The 18,715-nt window shown below is 34.3% G+C and overlaps 1 non-coding gene across 1 annotated transcript; it reads right to left on the reverse strand.

Moving 5' to 3' along the window:
• Nucleotides 1–15,364: 15,364 nt before the first annotated feature.
• Nucleotides 15,365–15,471, reverse strand: LOC128296227 (small nucleolar RNA R71). Its single transcript, XR_008286776.1, has one exon. It is a non-coding gene; the product is annotated as a small nucleolar RNA R71 (small nucleolar RNA).
• Nucleotides 15,472–18,715: the final 3,244 nt, after the last annotated feature.

Here is an 18,715-nt window from a genome sequence, read left to right on the forward strand (position 1 = left end):
GGTGCACCAGTTTTATTTGTGAAAAAGAAAGATGGTTCAATGAGGCTATGTATTGATTATCGATAACTCAACAAGGTGACAATAAAGAATAAGTACCCTTTTCTGAGGATAGATGATTTATTTGACCAATTGAAGGGAGCCATAACATTCTCCAAGATAGATTTAAGGTCTGACTATTATCAGTTGAGAGTTAAAGACTCAGATGTGCCAAAAACTGCATTTCATACGAGGTATGATCACTCTGAATTTTTAGTGATGCCTTTTGGTTTAACGAATGCTCCTGTAGTTTTCATGGACATAATGAACTGAATTTTCTAACCTTATTTGGATAAATTTGTTGTGATGTTTATTGATGATATCTTAATTTATTCTCGTGATGAGTCTGAACATGCCAACCACCTAAGAACTGTTTTGCAAACTTTGAGAGATAAGAAGTTGTACGCTAAGTTTAGCAAAAGTGAGTTTTGGCTTAGAGAAGTCAGATTTTTGAGGCATATTGTATCAGATGATGAGATCCGAGTTGATCAGAGTAAGATCTCGGCCATTTTTTATTGGAAACTGCTAAGGAACGTATCTGAGGTTAGAAGCTTTTGGGGATTAGCCAGCTACTACCGAAGGTTTGTTAAAGGATTTTCCATGATTTCCCTTTTGATGACAAAATTTTTGACAAAAAGATATCAAGTTCGAATGGTCAGAAAAGTGCCAACAGAGTTTTGAGTAATTAAAGACATTGCTGACTGAGGCTCCTGTATTAGTGCAACCCGAGCCGGGAAAAGAGTTTGTGGTTTATGTGATGTATCTTTAAATGGATTGGGTTGTGTACTTATGCAAGGAGGCAAAGTGATAGCCTATGCTTCGAGGCAATTGAAACCACACGAGAAAAATTATCCGACACAGAATCTAGAACTAGCTGCCATTGTGTTTGCGTTAAGGATTTGGAGACATCACTTGTATGGTGAGGAGTGTCAGATATTCACCGATCACAAGAGTCTAAAGTATTTGATGACTCAAAAAGATTTGAATTTGCGGCAACGGAGGTGGCTAGAGTTGAAAAAAGATTATGATTTGGTGATTGACTATCACTTAGGCAAGGCGAACGTGGTCGTTGATGCCTTGAGTAGGAAATCCTTATTTGCCTTGAGAGCTATGAATACTCAGTTGATGGTGTACGATGATGGTTCGATTCTAGTAGATTTGAGTGCTAGTCCAATATTTCTCAAAGAGATCTGTGAAGCTCAGAAAAGTGATAGTGATTTGCAAACCAAGAGAGCTCAATGTGAATGGGTGTTGAATCAAATTTTTGGATTAGTTCCGATGGTTGTTTGATGTTCCAGGATAGGATCTGTGTACCTAGAGATGACGAGCTTGTTGGAAAAATTCTTCACGAGGCACATAGTAGTTGTATGTCAATTCATCCGGGTAGTACCAAGATATATAATGACTTGAAGAGATTGTATTGGTGGCCGGGTAAGAAAAGAGACATCTTAGAGTTTGTGTTGAAATGCTTAATTTGTCAGCAAGTGACAGCCGAGCACCAAGTACCTTCGGGTTTACTTCAACCTGTGATGGTTCCCGAGTGAAAATGGGACTGGATTACATGGACTTTGTGACGAGATTAGTGTTGTCACCAAGAAATAAAGATGTTGTTTGGGTCGTAGTTGATCGATTAACGAAATTGACCCACTTTATTCCGGTATGTACCGACTACTCACTCGATAAGCTAGCCGAGTTGTATGTTTCTGAAATTGTGAGACTTCATGGAGTACCTTTGTTGATTATTTCTGATAGGGATCCGAGATTCACATCACTGTTTTGGAAAAAGCTACATGAAGCTTTAGGCACAAAGTTAAATTTTAGTATCGCATTCCATCCGCAAATCGATAGTCAGTCAGAGAGAGTAATACAGATACTTGAAGACATGCTCCAGTGTTGTGTTCTCGAAATTCAAGGTAGTTGGGAAAATTACTTGTCATTGGTGGAATTTTCTTACAATAATAGCTTTTAGTCGAGCTTGAAAATGGCACCTTATGAGGCATTGTATGGGCGTAAGTTCCGAACACCATTATATTGGACTGAACTCAGGCTCTGTTTGTTTGCAGGTAAAATGTTTTCCGGAAAATGATTTCTGGAAAATGATTTCCTAGAAAATGATTTCTGGAAAATTATTTACTTTTCTGGTGTTTGGATGAATCTGTGTAAAATATTTTCTATTGTTTGGCAGATTTCTTGAAAATATTTTCCGGAAAAACTGTTTTTACATATATTAATAAATTTATATATATATATTAATAAATTTATATTTTAAATTGTTTTTACATATATTGCAATGATTTATTTATAAATAAATTAGCTAAATTAAATATATAATAATACTCAATTATTAATAATTTATTATCATCATTTTTGGTTAAATTTCTCTGACTTTATTTGTAAAATAATATGAAGTGAAACAAATATTTTCGTCCATTTTATATTTTTAAGAGGTATAATGATAATTATTTCCATTAATAATGATCAAATAAAACTATAAATAAATTGAATATAATTTATCTATATCAAATTAAATTTAATTACAACCAAAAGATTTATAAGCTAGAATATTAATCGAGAGTAAATTGAGACCACCAGAGTTAAATAATTATAAATTAGCTTCCAAACCACAATTAATAGTAGAAATTATAATATTATCCAAATGCATAATTAGTAGTACACCACATAATAACAACATTGTCCAAGTGCATATCTATAGTATTACACCACATTAAAAGTATCAATATCTTCAACCTTGCGAAAATTTTTGAAGCCAAATTTTCTATGCTTCTTACTTTTAACTAAAAAGCTTTGGCCTCGGATTCATGACTCACTAAATAGTCAAACACGAACACGAAGTCATCATCAAATCCTTCCTCCTCCATCGACATCAATTCTTCGTAAAGTCGTGGTGTCTTATCCGCGATAAATTGTTCCAAAGCATTAGCAATTTTGCCAAGTTGTTCACCCATAAATTTAATTTGTTCATCAATGTCACTTTCTTGAGTATTTTTTCTTTTACGTTTAGATGTGCGGATGAAGATACTTTTGTTCTTACCTCTTCAACCTCTTCATTTTGCAATCTACAGCCTTTGAATCTTGATTATCATCATCCAAATCTATATCAGCAAATGTTCTGGCAAAACTCCCTGTTGCCATATCTTTGCCAACAACCAAAGCCATTTCATCATAATGATCAATGCTTTTATTCAAAAATGGTTCATACTTCTTGTGTGCCTGTTGGATAAACACAATTAGAATAACAAGTAAAAAACAATTGAAATATACTTAATATATATATACATATATTACCATCACTGTTGCATCATATGTCGCTCTATCACATGTGATCATTTTCAAGTTATCATCCCATCCAAAACCACTTTCACCCGAATTGTGCATATAATCGCCCTTTGGTTTTTACAGTCCTCAAATGATTTTCCACATGCTTCGATCGCAATGGACTTGAAATCTTTCGAAATAGCTTTGGCAACTCGATTAATAGAAGCGCTTTGAAAGAATTAGAAGGCTTATTTCCTTTTCGAGCCTCCTCTGCTAGAATTTCAAGAAAAAGATGTTCCATCGGTTTTGTCCACCTGAATTGCTTGGAGGTCCCTTCTTTGTTGCCCTTACCCATTCTACATTAAGAATTTTCATTGTCAATCATTTCAATATCATTATCCAACTAAATAAATTCAATATCTAACATAATAAATTCAACAAGCTTAAAACATAATAAATTCAATATCTAACAAATTCAAGACATAATAATTTCAAAATCCAACAAACTAAAAGTTCAATATCATTATCCAACCAACATTAACAAAAAAAATAATTTTAATACTAAAACATACATAACATAGAAAAAATAACCCCAAAACCCTAAAACTACCTAATATTTCTAGTCATATAATCAACCCACATAGTTTGTGCAATTTCGTCTCTTTTAGCAGACCATTCTCTTGCTTCTTCTCTTTCTTCTCGCTCCGTAAGAGTTGGTATTATCAAATCAGAGTCAGGCTCCTCAAATAATCCTTGATTAAGTAAATCACTAGGATCAACTCCCATTATATGATTATGAATAATACAACAAGCCAAAACTATATCTACTTGAGTTTGAAAATTCCAAAATGGTTCAGCATCTAATACACGAAACCGTTTCTTCAAAATCCCAAAAACACGTTCAATGGTGATTCGCAATGATGAATGACGAAGATTAAAGAGTTCCTTTGCATTTTCAGGCCCCGATCACTAAACTCTTTTAAATGATATCGAGACACCACGATAGGGGTAATATATCCATTTGGATGCGTATCCAAAGATCAACAAGATAATATTTACCTACAATTTTACAAAATATAATATTACTAATAAATTATGAGCTTACTAGAACTAGTTGGTATTTAATGTTAATTCTTACCTTCTGGAATTCTTAATCCTCTTGGGCGTGAAAGTGCATCACTTAAAATACGAGAATCATGTGCACTACCTTCCCAACCAGCTAGAACATAGGAAAATTTCAAATCAAAAGTAATGGTAGCCAAAACATTTTGTGTCGTCCCCCCTTTACGGCTACGAAATCTTCCTTGAATACTAAGTGGAACAGATGCACGAACATGAGTTCCATCTAATGCTCCAATACAATCTTTAAAATAAGGATAAAACCTTGGATTGTTTCTAATTTCACTAGGAGTTGACTCATCAGGTAATTTAATAACTAGCTTATACAACTTTAAAACAGCTCTCAATACAACCCTAAAGTAACGGTGAACTGTCTCAATTGATCTATAATATCTAGATCCTATCACTCGAAACCTTACATTATGACCAATTATATGTAAAAATATAACTACTTGCTCCCTAATATTCACCGATTTAGTTGATTGTAACAAATTATTTCTACTAAGAATATCACACAAATTAAAAATGCAATTGGTCTCATCCTTATCACATCAATACAATGTTGGTCACCACTATATAAAATACTATTAATATAATTTTCTCTTTCATAATCTCGATTCACACGAGGGTGAGAAGTAATTTCCTTCCTAGTTTTTAATGTTTTAATCCAGAGAACCCCAAAAGCTAAAACTGAAGCCACGGCTGCAACAATTGCATTTTGATCTCGATTACGATCCATCTACACAAAATAATACCACACAAACATTTGATTACTACAAAAAAATACGTAAACTTTTCATAAGATCACATATATTACTAAAGATCAATATAATGGGACAATTATAAGCTACCAATAGTTTTAGAGCAAATTAGGTCCAATTATATTCAAAGCTAAATTATATAATCAGTATTAATACCAATTTAATCAATCCATCAGTTTTAGAGCAAATGTTTAAAGCTTCTTAATCAAGGCATAAGTTTGAACTTTACCAATCCTAAATAGCTAATTCTTTTAAGACAAACTTTAAATCAAATCGAAACATAAACTTCAAATGTCTTTCGTAAAAAGGCTCATCTACATGAGCAACCAACTTTAAAAAAAATCTTCAAAGAATCATCAATCAGTAGTATTGGTGCTATCATTATATTTATACAAAATATCCTCAAAACCAATTAACCAGTGAATGTCCATCAAGTGCAGCAAGCCAATTCTTGAGCTTTTATTATCCTCACTATTGTACTAGTTTTTTAGTTAATAAACTGGTGAAGCAAAATGCAAAATGCCCATTGCTAAACCTTACGGTTGATTTAATGGTTTTGATATTTGAAATGAAAAAGACAATACAATATTGACTTTATTTTAGGAACATGACTTTAACAATATCCAAGTAATACATTAAGCATAACTTTAACATCCAAAGTACCTATAGATAATACATTAAGCAACTAATTATAAGGTCCTTGTAGTTAAGACATGTCTAATATCATCATGTGCATGCTATAATAATATTATTAGCTTGCGATCTTAGATTTACTATTCACGATATAAAATTATTACTACTTCTTGGTGATTTGGCTTTGTAGTTGATCTCCATTGATATCAAAATCTATGACTAGTTCTGCCTCTTCCTTTCTTTGATTGAATGTTTCATTTTCATGCAATAAATGATTGAGGCAATCTAATAAATAACAAGAGATGAGCTTTAAATTCATAAATTTGCTGTTTTTGGAGAGAGGAAAATATAAATGTTAAATATCTTCCATCTGTTGTTTAATTATCCCAACTCCCAAAAGCCAACAACTCTAAGACATCACAATTCTTTTAATTTTTTGAGGGTGACATGTTGTAAATAACCTGTACATTCAATTGTAAGAGCGCTATATCGTAGTTATGATGCAATGGTAAGAGCACTCTTTCTTTAATTCTAGAAAACCTACATTTTCAATTTAAGAGACTAATTTCTTGTTGCAGACCTAGGTCACTGAGGTAAACATAGACCATATTATTTTGAGCTCTCTGTAAGCGATAAACTCACAGGCTTCAGTGAATAAAAGCAAATATTAAAGAAAAGGAGAAAAGGCTAGCTGGTAGACTACTAAGCGAGGAGCATGCAAGAATTCAGGGATAGATTTATCTTACATATTAGATCTCTCTCTAAGATATACTAGCATAGTAACATCTATATGGAAAAAAAGAGTGAATTCATCTCCAGCTACTGTATCAAGAGAGTAAGAAATTCAGTACATCAAATAAGGAAGATTTTTCAAAGCAGTGGAGACATATAAATTAAAGTGCAACTCTAAAGAACATGACTTAACTAGTATGTTGTTTTGACATAATTTCTCACTATAACATTCTTTACTCATCTAATTGATTCCTTTCATATAAACATTTAGATTCCATTTGGTTGATACTACTACTATATGAAACGGAAACTACTATAAAGCAAAAGCAAAAGGTAAAATGCAGTATTATAGTTGATTTATAAATGGATAAATGATTAAAATGTAGGATCAGTTAACTAAATCAGTTAAATTCTTCAGATTTAAGAGACAAATGGAAACCTACATTTTCAAATGCATTTTCAACCAATCTCATTGCTTCAAAACCCATTTTTTTCAAAGGCGAGCTTTAAAACAAAGCAGTTGAAAGAAAGAAAATCCACCATTGGTGGTGTTACCTTCGGGTTGGCAGTCAAGAAGCAACAATGGTGATTGGTGAATGATGATGGGTCAGTGGTGACCGGAGTTGTTAACGATGATGGTGGTGGTCGGTGGGTGTTGGGCTGAAGAAAGGATTTAGAGGTGTTAATCGGGAAAAGAGAAAGAAACGGGAAAAAGAGGGATTTATCCTTGAAAGCATGAAAGAATAATGCAATCCCTTAGCTGAGCAGCAATTTAGTACTAACGTTGTTACCTCTTGAGTGGATTAAAATCAGGTGTAAATTTTCTGTTAAAACATGCTAATAATTTCTCTGTTCCTAAATCTGATAAGATCTAGAAAATTTCTAGGAATGGGTTGAAAATCAATTGATTTTCCACAAATATTTTCGTTAAGAAATAGTTGAATCAAACAGTAAGCATATAATAAGAAGCAGGAGGAATGAAGATGTTAAATACCTTGACGAAGAAGAAGCAAGAAGATGAAGAACGGCACAAAGGGGGACTGAAAAAAGCAGCCCTAAGAAGAGAAGATATGGAAAAGCTAAGGAAAAAAATGAAATATTTATTAAAGAATAAGACATAAGAACTAGGAGGAGAAAGTACCTGGACAGATGAAGAAGAAGGAATATGCAGGACGTATGAAGAGCGACCAAGGGGGAGCTTTTGGAAAATGTCTTACGGAAAAAAAATCTGTAAGTCATTTTCCCCCAAAAGCATCCCATTTTACCCGTGTTTCTGAAAATGTTTTACCGTGTAAAATATTTTCAAGCAACCAAACAGCGTAAAATGAGAAAAATATTTTCCGAAAAATCAAATACAGGCAAACAAACGCACTCTCAGTGAGATTCAGATTCATGGGGTCGATTTAGTCAAAGAAACTGAAAAGAAAGTAAGGGTGATATAAGATTGCTTGAAAGCAGCTTCGGATAGACAGAAATCCTACACTGATTTAAAATGAAGGGAACTTGATTTTCAAGTCGGTGATTAGGTATTTTTAAAAGTGTCCCCATGGAAGAAAGTTCTCAGATTTGGTTGGAAAGGCAAGATGAGTCCGTGTTTTATCAGACAATATGAGATGACTGAAAGAATAGGATCGGTAGCTTATCGGTTAGCCTTACCATCTGAGTTGGAAAAGATTCACGATGTGTTTCATGTGTCTATGTTACGCCGATACCGTTCTGACCCTTCACTCATGATTCCACCTACTGAGGTGGAGATACAACCGGATATGACTTATGTGAGGATCTAAATAAAATTTTAGCTCGGGAGGTCAAGCAATTAATAAATAAAAGTATTACCCTTTTAAAGGTGTTATGGGAACGACATGGGATTGAAGAGGCCACATGAGAACCCGAGGAAACAATAAGGAGCCATTACCCAAACCTTCTTACTGGTAAGATTTTTGGGGACGAAAATCCTTGAGGGGGAGAGTTGTAACATCCCAGTTTTGGGCCTAGTCAAAAAAGTGGTTCTGAGACCACAAATCGGAGGCCATAAAATTTAATTTAATATTCTTTTGAGGTCTATAGCATGAAAATATGATTGTGTAAAAGTTGTGATAAGAAATTTTACCGTTTGAATGCTTAATTGGTGAAAAAGGACTAAATCGCGTAGAGTGCTAAAGTTGTGTTTTATTAGGTAAATGTGTCAAATAGCTATAGAACTTAAAAGTTGAAGTCCTTAATGAATAAATAGGCCACTATATGTGTGAATGGATGTACATGGAGAAGAAAAGTCAAAAAGTCAATGTTGGTAAGGTTGGTATTTAATGACAATAGCTAAATCAATAAAATAAAGAGAAAAATGATCATCTTTCTTCTCCATCTTGTCTCCACCGAAAATTGAAGAAGAAAATCCTCCATGGAAGCTTAAAATTTTCAGAAAAATAAACCCTACATGTAAGTCATTTTGCTGTTAGTTTTTTATGTTTTTTATATTTTTGAGATCCTTGAAGCATGATAAAACTATTTCTACCATTATTTTAAGCTAGGGTTTATGTCCCTTGTTTAAGGGTTAGTGAAACACATCGAAATCAACCAACCACCATTAGCTATTTATCAGTTTAATTTCTTAGTTTTATACTCTTTACAATTTATTCCTTAGCTTAGCATATTTAATTTTCTTGTTATGATTTTTCATACTATAAAATCATATTACTAGCCACTTCGACTCTATTTATATGCTAGTTATCGCTCAATTGCCATTTCTTTTGGGCTCGATATTGGAATACCTCAGTGTTCCATTATAACACTATAAATGTTACAATTGACCTATACGCTTGTAATAAAACTATGCTTTAATAACTATTTTATAAATTCTTAGTTTTATATGCACATGTACAAAGCTGGTTAATTTGCTTGTCGTAATTTCACTACGTAAGCAAAACATAAAAGACAGAAAAATAAAAGATATAATAGTGAAATTAAATTTATTTATTTACTCATCTTTCAAATACATAGAAATGTCACACCCCAAATGTTTATGGTCCAAGTTGAATGCGAGTAGAGGTAAAGTGTCTGTTCTAGCACAATCAGATAGTTAGTTCGCCTAGTTATAAGCTTCTGGCTAACTTATGTTCTGGCGAATTGAGTATATGCCCATGGAATAGAATCAAGGTTTAGTATTTGATGATTTTTTCAATAAAAGAAAGAATTCGATAAAGGAAAGTAGGGCATACGTAAGATACCGCCAAAAGTATAGTACGCCTAATTAGTTTAAGTTTTGTGAAGAGCAAGTTTTGGTAACTAGATCTGGTAGCAAACCAACTAAACTGACTGGTCAAATAACCTATAGGAAATACTCCCATGTATGTTCTTCCAGATTATGTAGACCTTTAAGAAGGCAACTTCTGAAACGTGTAACACTTGTTAAGTTCCACTAAGTGCGTTGAGTTATAAATATGTGTGTGAGTAGGGTTTGCAATAAGGTTATCTTCTTTCTTGAGAACGACTCTTTAATTCTTTCTTTTTCTTAAATTTTAAATGTTATTTTTTGGTTGCTCTTCTTATGTAAGTGGAAGCTAAGATTCTTGGACTAATCAATGGTTATTCCATCTTTAGGTAAGTGTTACAACTTTGCATGTTAAGTGCTGAAAAAGTAAGACTATGAGAGTAAATGAACAGTAAAGCTTTAAGTACAATGTTTTGCATGAGGTTTTCAACGAATGAGATGATAAGTAAATTGTATGTGTAAAAGTTGTAATGGTGAATTTATTTTCTTTAAGCAGTTATATTTCGAACCTTTAAGCTTGATTAAATGTCTATACTTAGGTAGATATATTTGCATTTTCAGGATTATTTTTAGAACATTGGATAATAATGCTTGCATTGTGCCTTACAAATCATTTCATGTTACTTTTACTATTGGGAAGAAGGGAATTAGTTGTTGTATGCAACAGGTGTAGGAAGGATGAAGAAAATGAGAAAAAGGAGGTAGAGAATGAATAACGTGAAATATTGTCATGGAAAAATGTTGGATGGATTGCCAACACAAATGCCATGGCAATTTGAGGAAAATGCTGACTCAACACTCAATCATCGTCACTCTCAGCCAACTAGACATGTTCCACATAAATCCACCTAAAAAAGAGGGAGAAAAAGGGATAAATCCACCAGATAAACCCATGAAAGGGGGATTTACCCTATAAAAGAGGAAAGATCAAAGAAAGAGGACATGAAGATTTTAGAGGGGGATTTGGAGAGCAGTTTTCTCTCCAAAAAAACTCGTGAAAAATTCCAGAGGAAAGGGAAAGGGTGACAGCTAAAGAGGAGAGCAAAGACACAAAGAAAGGGATGAGCAATTAGCCTTGGGTCCTGCATGATTCAATAGCGTCGAAGTGAAAGTGTAACACCCCACACCCGTGCCCTACACTGAGACAGAATACAAGGCGTTACTAAACTTGAACACGTACATATCACATTTTCAAGTCACCAAGACTCGTTCAAATTTAAAACTTTTTTGAACTATGTTTAAATTTTTTTAACATGGACTTACGAGACCCCAAACATCCATTGGAAACCACTCAGGACTATGTCATGGTCGTGCTGATGGCCCGTGTGGTTCACACGGCCTAAGCATAAGTGGACACGCCCGTGTCCAAACTCGTGTGAATTAAATTCCAAATTCGAACCTACAAGGGTTTTCACATAGCCTGACACACACCTGTGTCCATGGCCCGTGTCCCTCACATAGCCACGACACACCCGTGTCTAAAAACCTTGACATTCTGTTTTTGATGTCAGCAACCAAATAGAGGCACACGGCTGAGGCACCCGTGTCTAAAAACCTTGACATTCTATTTTTGACGCCAGCAACCAAATAGAGGCACATGGTCGAGGCATATGCTCGTGGCCAGAAGTCGTATCCTCCACACGGTCGAGGCACACGCCCATGGCCAAAGGCCGTGTCCTCCACACGGCTGAGGCACACGCCCATGGCCAGAGGAGGCATATGCTCGTGGCCAAAAGTCATGTCCTCCACACGGTCGAGGCACACGCCCATGGCTAGAGGCTATGTCCTCTACACGGCTGAGGCACACGGCCATGTCTCTGTCCGTGTATTTACTAACATGCATACTGACTTGCAAATTTTACGTGCAGGGACACGGCCGAACAACACGCCCATGGGGCCAACCATGCGTCACACACGACCTAGACACACGTCCGTGTGTCTGCCCGTGTGGACAATATAAGGCTATCTACCAAGCCTTTTTCCACCCTGAAACACAATCCAATACCATTCATCACACCAAAGTCCATCATAACATGATTTCCCAATCAAGCAACCATAACTAAGACCTATATACATTTCACATATGTTTAAGCGACTAATTTATGTACTTTGCTATCCATACACTGAAATTCACATGCTTAACTATACCAACAATTTTCTCATTCATGACATACCTTCTTGTATTCATATAACAACTTTCAATATTAGCCATTTTCATGGCCTTATACAAAATGAGTCAAATGCTAAATCAAGCCAACACATTGGGCCCCAAAATAGTGTGACACTAAAATAAAACAAAAGTTCCTATACATGCCAAAATCAAAATAAAAGAACTCACTATACCAAGTGCTTCAGATGATAGTGTGACTGGCTTCTCTGACATAGGCGATGATCCTCGAGCTACTTTGGCGACACTATAAGAAAATGGAAGGAAAAATAGGGTAAGCATAAAACTTAGTAAGTTGCATGAAAATAAACATCAACTAATTATCATACAACAATATGCTCATAACATTTCATAGTTTGCCTCTGAATACAATAAATAGACATAAGTACAACTTACTCATCACCATCCAATACAATTCGTATGGCATATATTGATCCCACATCTCATACATTTCAAGTAGGTACTTGTACCACTCACCACATGGTCATAACTTTTCTCATTTTGATACAAATCATAAATCTTTCGTTGAATCATTTGGAATATTACCAGATACTCAATAACCCCGACAGGTCTTACACTAGCTTGCATATCTCAACGCCGATGCATGTCCAAGACATGTCTTACACTGGCTCTCGTCTCAATGCCGATGAATGTCCCAGACATGTCATACACTGGCTTTCATAATGTGGTTATGCATGTCCCAGACATGTCTTACACTGGCTCACATACCACCCAATCTCATGGTACGAATATCTAAGTCTAGTCCAAATGTTCAACCGGAAGTCTTTACTATATTAATTTCTCAAATGCATTCTCATAATCACAATCCAGCAATTCATGCAATATCTATTCAATCATACATCATAGCAATATAGTTGCATTATTAACATAAAACTTACCTCAAATTACAAAATGTAGGCGACTAGACAATTTAATCTACTTGCTTGGCCTTCCCCCGGTCTAGATTCAGATTTTGTATTTCTTGATCTAAAATAATAAGAATTCACAATTTTAATCATTTTATCGATCTAAGTACTCAACAATTTATAATTGGGAAAAATGACCATTTTGTCCCTAGACCCGAAAATCAATTTTTATCACGTTTTCTCATTAATCAAGTCTACCTGAATACTTTTTATACTAGGAGCAACCTACAATTCTCACTACTTCACACATTTATTACCTATTTTACAACTTATGTAAAATGGTCCTTAGTTAGGGTTTCCATGAAAACTACTTCACAAAAGTTGTTTATTTCACAACCATGATTCATTTTCTTCCATAAAATTTCAGAAAACAACATGAATAGTCTCATGGTAAAACCTTAGACTTCTAACCATTTTGCAAAATAGTCCCCTCATTTGAAAGCTCATGCTACAAGGATTCTAAAAGTACAAAAATCACCAAGAAAGACCATCAAAATTACTTACTTGTGAGGGGGACAAGTTGCTGAAATTTTCAAGCTTTCAAACCTCTATTTTACCGGTGTTTTTCGATGGAGAAGAAGATGAAAAAGGGATGATATCATCTTTCTTTTATTTTATTTTCTTTTTGGCCAAATAAGTCACCAAACTTCACCTAACATTTTACTATTTTAATTTCCTTGTTTCATGGCCAGCCAAGCACCATCCTAGGGTCTATTTGCACTTTAAATACCCCTACTTTCTAATCCATGGCCATTTAACACTATTTGCTAGCAAATCACAACTTTTTCCCTTTATGCTTTTAGTCCTTTTTTTGCAATTAAGCTCTCAAACGCTAAAATTACTTCACCAAATTTTTCAGGCATTAACATAATCATGCTATAACACCAAAATAATAATTAAATAATTTCTCGACCTTGAATTTGTGGTCCCAAAACCACTGTTTTGACTAAGCCCAAAATCGGGATGTTACAGAAAGCTGGAGTGGTGATAGTTGCTTGCAGTTCTACCTTCATTATGTTAACTAATTTATGTGATTTCTAAACTGTTAATGATGATTTTGAATGTTATTCTGATTTTGGATTTTAAATCCCAACTCATGAGCTAATTTCATTTGGGTTGGAATTACTAGATCTATCTTGATATATTTATTTAATAATCATAGTGATATTTTGAGTAGATCTACTGTTTTATTCTATTTGGATTATTGTAAATATATTCCTGCAAGCTTTAGACATAGATGAATGCATGGTATATACTTAGACTTGATTTAATTTTGAAAAGTTTAAATAAGTTGGATCGTCATTGAATGATATGAATGAGTACTCAAGCAGATACTTGTAGGACGCTAGACATAGAGTTGTTATCTGTATAGGGTAAGGAAGAATATTGTTAGGTATTGTTCTTGAGACTTGTAGACATACAAAGGCTTAGAATGATAGCTTTAATTCTAGCTCTGAAAGGAAGCAGAATACAGTAGATATACTCTAAATAGTAAATTGGTCAAGATTTTTCCATGAAATTATCATGTTATTAAGATATAATCCAATTAATTCCAACATTCCCATTCAATAGCACCAATCCTCTCAACTTTATCTCGTAAATTGCCACAACATTTTATTCATTATTTGATTTTTATATTTCATACATTAATACTTCACTTTAAATCATTATTTTGTTTACTTTTCCATAAGCCTAATTAGTATAGTTTATAGTAATAACTCAACCATATTTTTACCTATTTTGATCTATGTGGAGATGATCTCACTTATCACTTTATTACTTGATTTGACGTGTATACTTACACATTCAAATTACATATTCACACGCGACAAGTTTTTGGTGTCGTTGTCAGGGATCAACAAATTGGTGAATTTTGGTTGTTATTATTGATTTAATTTTGTTAGTTTTAGCTTATTTAGTTATTTTTCATTTTATTTCAGGTTTGCCGCTAATTTATGAGTAGAGGTATTCCCAAGAACACAAAGTATATGTTGATCCTAAAATTGCGAGAAATGGTAAGGATTGGAAATGATCCAGGTAGAGAAGATCCATTACATCCGAATGGTAGGGACACTGGTATTCCTTGTGTGATAGATGATAAAGATAGACCCATTAGAGAACATGTAGTGCCAATCTCGGATGATTTGAATCCAGGGATTGTCAGGCCACATATTTAAGCTCAGCATTTCGAGTTGAAACAGTAGGACAGTTTAGTGGATTACTTACTGAAGATCCACGACTGCATTTAAGACTCTTTTTGGAGGTCTATGATTCATTCAGGAAATAGGGTGCTCTTAAAGATGCCCTGAGACTCAAGCTATTTCGTTACTCATTGCGAGATTGTGCCAAAGCATGGTTGAATACTTTTCTATTAGGAACGGTGGCATCTTGGAATGAACTTTGTCAGAGGTTTTTGTTGCGATACAACCCTTCAAACATGAATTCCAAATTGAAGAATGATATTACATATTTTTGGTAATCTAAGGATGAGACATTGTATAAAGCTTGGGAATGATTCAAGGAATTAATTAGAAAATGCCCGATGCATGGTTTCCAACACTGGACATAGATGGAAATTTTTTACAATGGACTGAATACACATCCACGAATGGTAGTTAATGCATCTTCCAATGGGACTTTACTAGATAAATCATATATTGAGGCATATGAAATTCTGGAAAGGACATCTAACAATGATTAGTTGCTGGAGCTATGGAGCTTGATGTGATCGCATCATTAACTACTCAGGTATCATCCCTTACTAATATGATTAAAGCATTGAAGAGACCAACTGTAGTACAGGAAACAAAAGCAGAAAAATTAACATGTGTTTAATATGGGTAAGATCATGTTCTTGATGAATGCCCATCGAACCCAGCTTCAGTTGTAACACCCCTTACCCGTATCCGACGCCGGGACAGGGTTTGAGGTGTTACCGAACTTAAACATAAACATTCATACGAAATCGAGCCATAAAATTTGGACCTTATACAATCACATCCATATCGTCCCTTATACAGGCCCACGAGGCCCAAAACATATGTTGGGAGTGGTTCGAGACTAAACCGAAAACTTTTGGAACTTTTACTACACTTAGAAAATTTTTGTACTTTGGAGAGTCACATGCCCGTGTGGGTAGGCCGTGTGGTCATGCACACGCTCGTGTTTCTTGGGACACGCCCATGTCATCAGCTTGTGTAACTCTCTGTTTATGACGTCATGCACAATTTGGGGTCACACGGCCAAGTCACATGCCCGTGTCTCAAGGTTGTGTCTTTCACACAGCTGAGACACACGGCCATGTCTCTGCCCATGTGGCCAAGGAAATGGCTATTTACCAAACCATTTGCCACCCTCATTTGCACACTCACATACACACTTTCAATGGAACTTAAAATGGCACAATTAAGCTACCAACACAACCACAATCAAGGCTTAAACATATCAAAACAATTATTTACTATTCATAACAAAACTGTCCACTTGAGTCATAGTCACTAAATTATTAATATCTTGAGCTACATAACTCTAAACTAAGATCTGCTTGATTTTTCAAAAACTAGACTCAAATATTTTCCAAGAATAAAATTTTAAAAATTTATGGTTTGGCCAATAAGTATAGTTAATTCTTCAAATTCATCCCTGTTCTGCTGTTTGACAGTTTCGACCTTTCTTCACTAAAGATTAATTATCTCTTAGTACGGGATTCGAATGATGTTTTCATTTATTTCTATTGAAATTAGACTCATTAAAAAATTAGACATATAAATTTAAATTCCCAATTGTTTTTATACAATTTTTAATGATTTTCCAAATCTAGAATAGGGGAACCCGAAATCATTCTGACCTTGTCTCCCTAAAATTCAAATATGTCATAAAATGAAATTATTTTTCGTACACCATTTCTTCTATGTAAAACTAGACTCAATAATATTTAATTTCATATTTTATTCAACCTCTAATTCGGTTTCCAAAATTTTTGGTGATTTTTCAAAGTTGTACTACTGCTGCTGTCTAAAACTATTTTAATGCTAATTTTACTCTTTCATGATTCCCTTGTCTAACTTTCATTAACATACCATTATAAACCACATCACACAATGACATTGGCATAGGCATATGAGTAATTAATATGCTTGTAACCCATTAGCCAATATAAGCCAATTTATATGGCTTCATACAAATCAAATTCTTATTCATTACAAGCCAACACATTTGGCCATATCATAATGACACATACACAAAATGACTAAGTCCCTATACCTGCCATAAACTCAAAGGTTTGCCTTCATTTACCCAACATGATACCCTGATAGTGTGATAGAATCTCCGATGATTTCCAACCCAAGCTAGCTAAATAAACCTATGAGAGGTGGGAAAGAAAAGGGGTTAAGCTATATAGCTTAGTAAGTCCGTATGAAAATAATAAGCGAATCATTTACATCCATTTACCAATTTCATCAATATGTTCTCGTGGTTACACATTAATCAATTGTAATGCTCATATTTTAATCTATAAACATAAATTTATCTTGTCTAGACATTAGTCAAGCAAACATAAATTCTCATAATAAAACACTTCAACACTTGACAATTCATTTCAGCAATCATAATAAAAGTGCATATTAATTATATATATTCATATTTCCCAATTCATATAGCTTAACATCATTCAATAGTCTAAAACTCTTAGCTATCCATACTTTCATATCCATTTTTATGAGGCTTTTATGCCGGTCTTTCTCTCTTTTTATTATTTATTGAATCACAACATTAAAAGAATAAACACATCATGTCTTAATTCAATTTAGCCTAAAAGCCTTACACATGATTCTCAATCGAATTCACCATATATTTTTATGTCATAAATATAAACCTATAATCACAAGGTCATCATAAAAAATCATTCTCATAGACATAATTCATTCATTTGAATTCTTACCACATACCAAGCTTAATGCTCATGAGTTTTGACTACGTACATGTACTATCTCATAACATAACCATATACTTATTCTTCCCATTGACTTACCCCTCGGGTTTTCCGTCAAGTTACTCGATAATTTACTCGTTGAACACTTGGAATACCATCGGATGAATCGGAATCTCACACCTAAGTGCCCCATATATAGCCAACACTACCTCATATCACATATCACATATCACATGTTGTTCGCTTTCGAGCTACTCACGAGTCTGCTCACACAAGCTGTCGGTCAGGATGTAGCTACACGGGCTGCTCACACAAGCTATCAGGTATTCGCAACACATACCGGACTACCCAGCATCGGTAGAACATACAAGACCAGTACTCAGACCGCCATAACATGTGTCACATATATCATGAACTCAGACCACAACTTATGAGCTCAGATCACATAGTTCCTAGTGATATGTCACTCGTATCCTAAACTATTCCTAAGGTTCAAATAGGATTTACTTAATTACACGTCTTTGTTGAACTTGTCCAGAGGACCAATCATATAACTCATGATAATGATTAATCACATAATTCTTCATAATGATAATAATAAAGATAATCACATTTACACATGAAATTACAGCTCATGACAATGTCATCAAGTATCATAGACATATTTTAAATCATATCATTGCACAGTGTATCATAAAATCTCATGGTCATTTCCGTAATACCGTACTCCATAGCATTCGTATTTCATTTTAATAATAAGGCATTTATCGCAATTATATCAATTAAACATTTATACATGTACAATTAAATGCTTATTAAACATACAAACTTACCTCGATACCAAAAATGGTGAAAAAGACCTGT

This window comes from Gossypium arboreum, chromosome 7 (assembly GCF_025698485.1).
Source record: "Gossypium arboreum isolate Shixiya-1 chromosome 7, ASM2569848v2, whole genome shotgun sequence".
In the NCBI taxonomy this organism is placed as follows: domain Eukaryota; kingdom Viridiplantae; phylum Streptophyta; class Magnoliopsida; order Malvales; family Malvaceae; genus Gossypium; species Gossypium arboreum.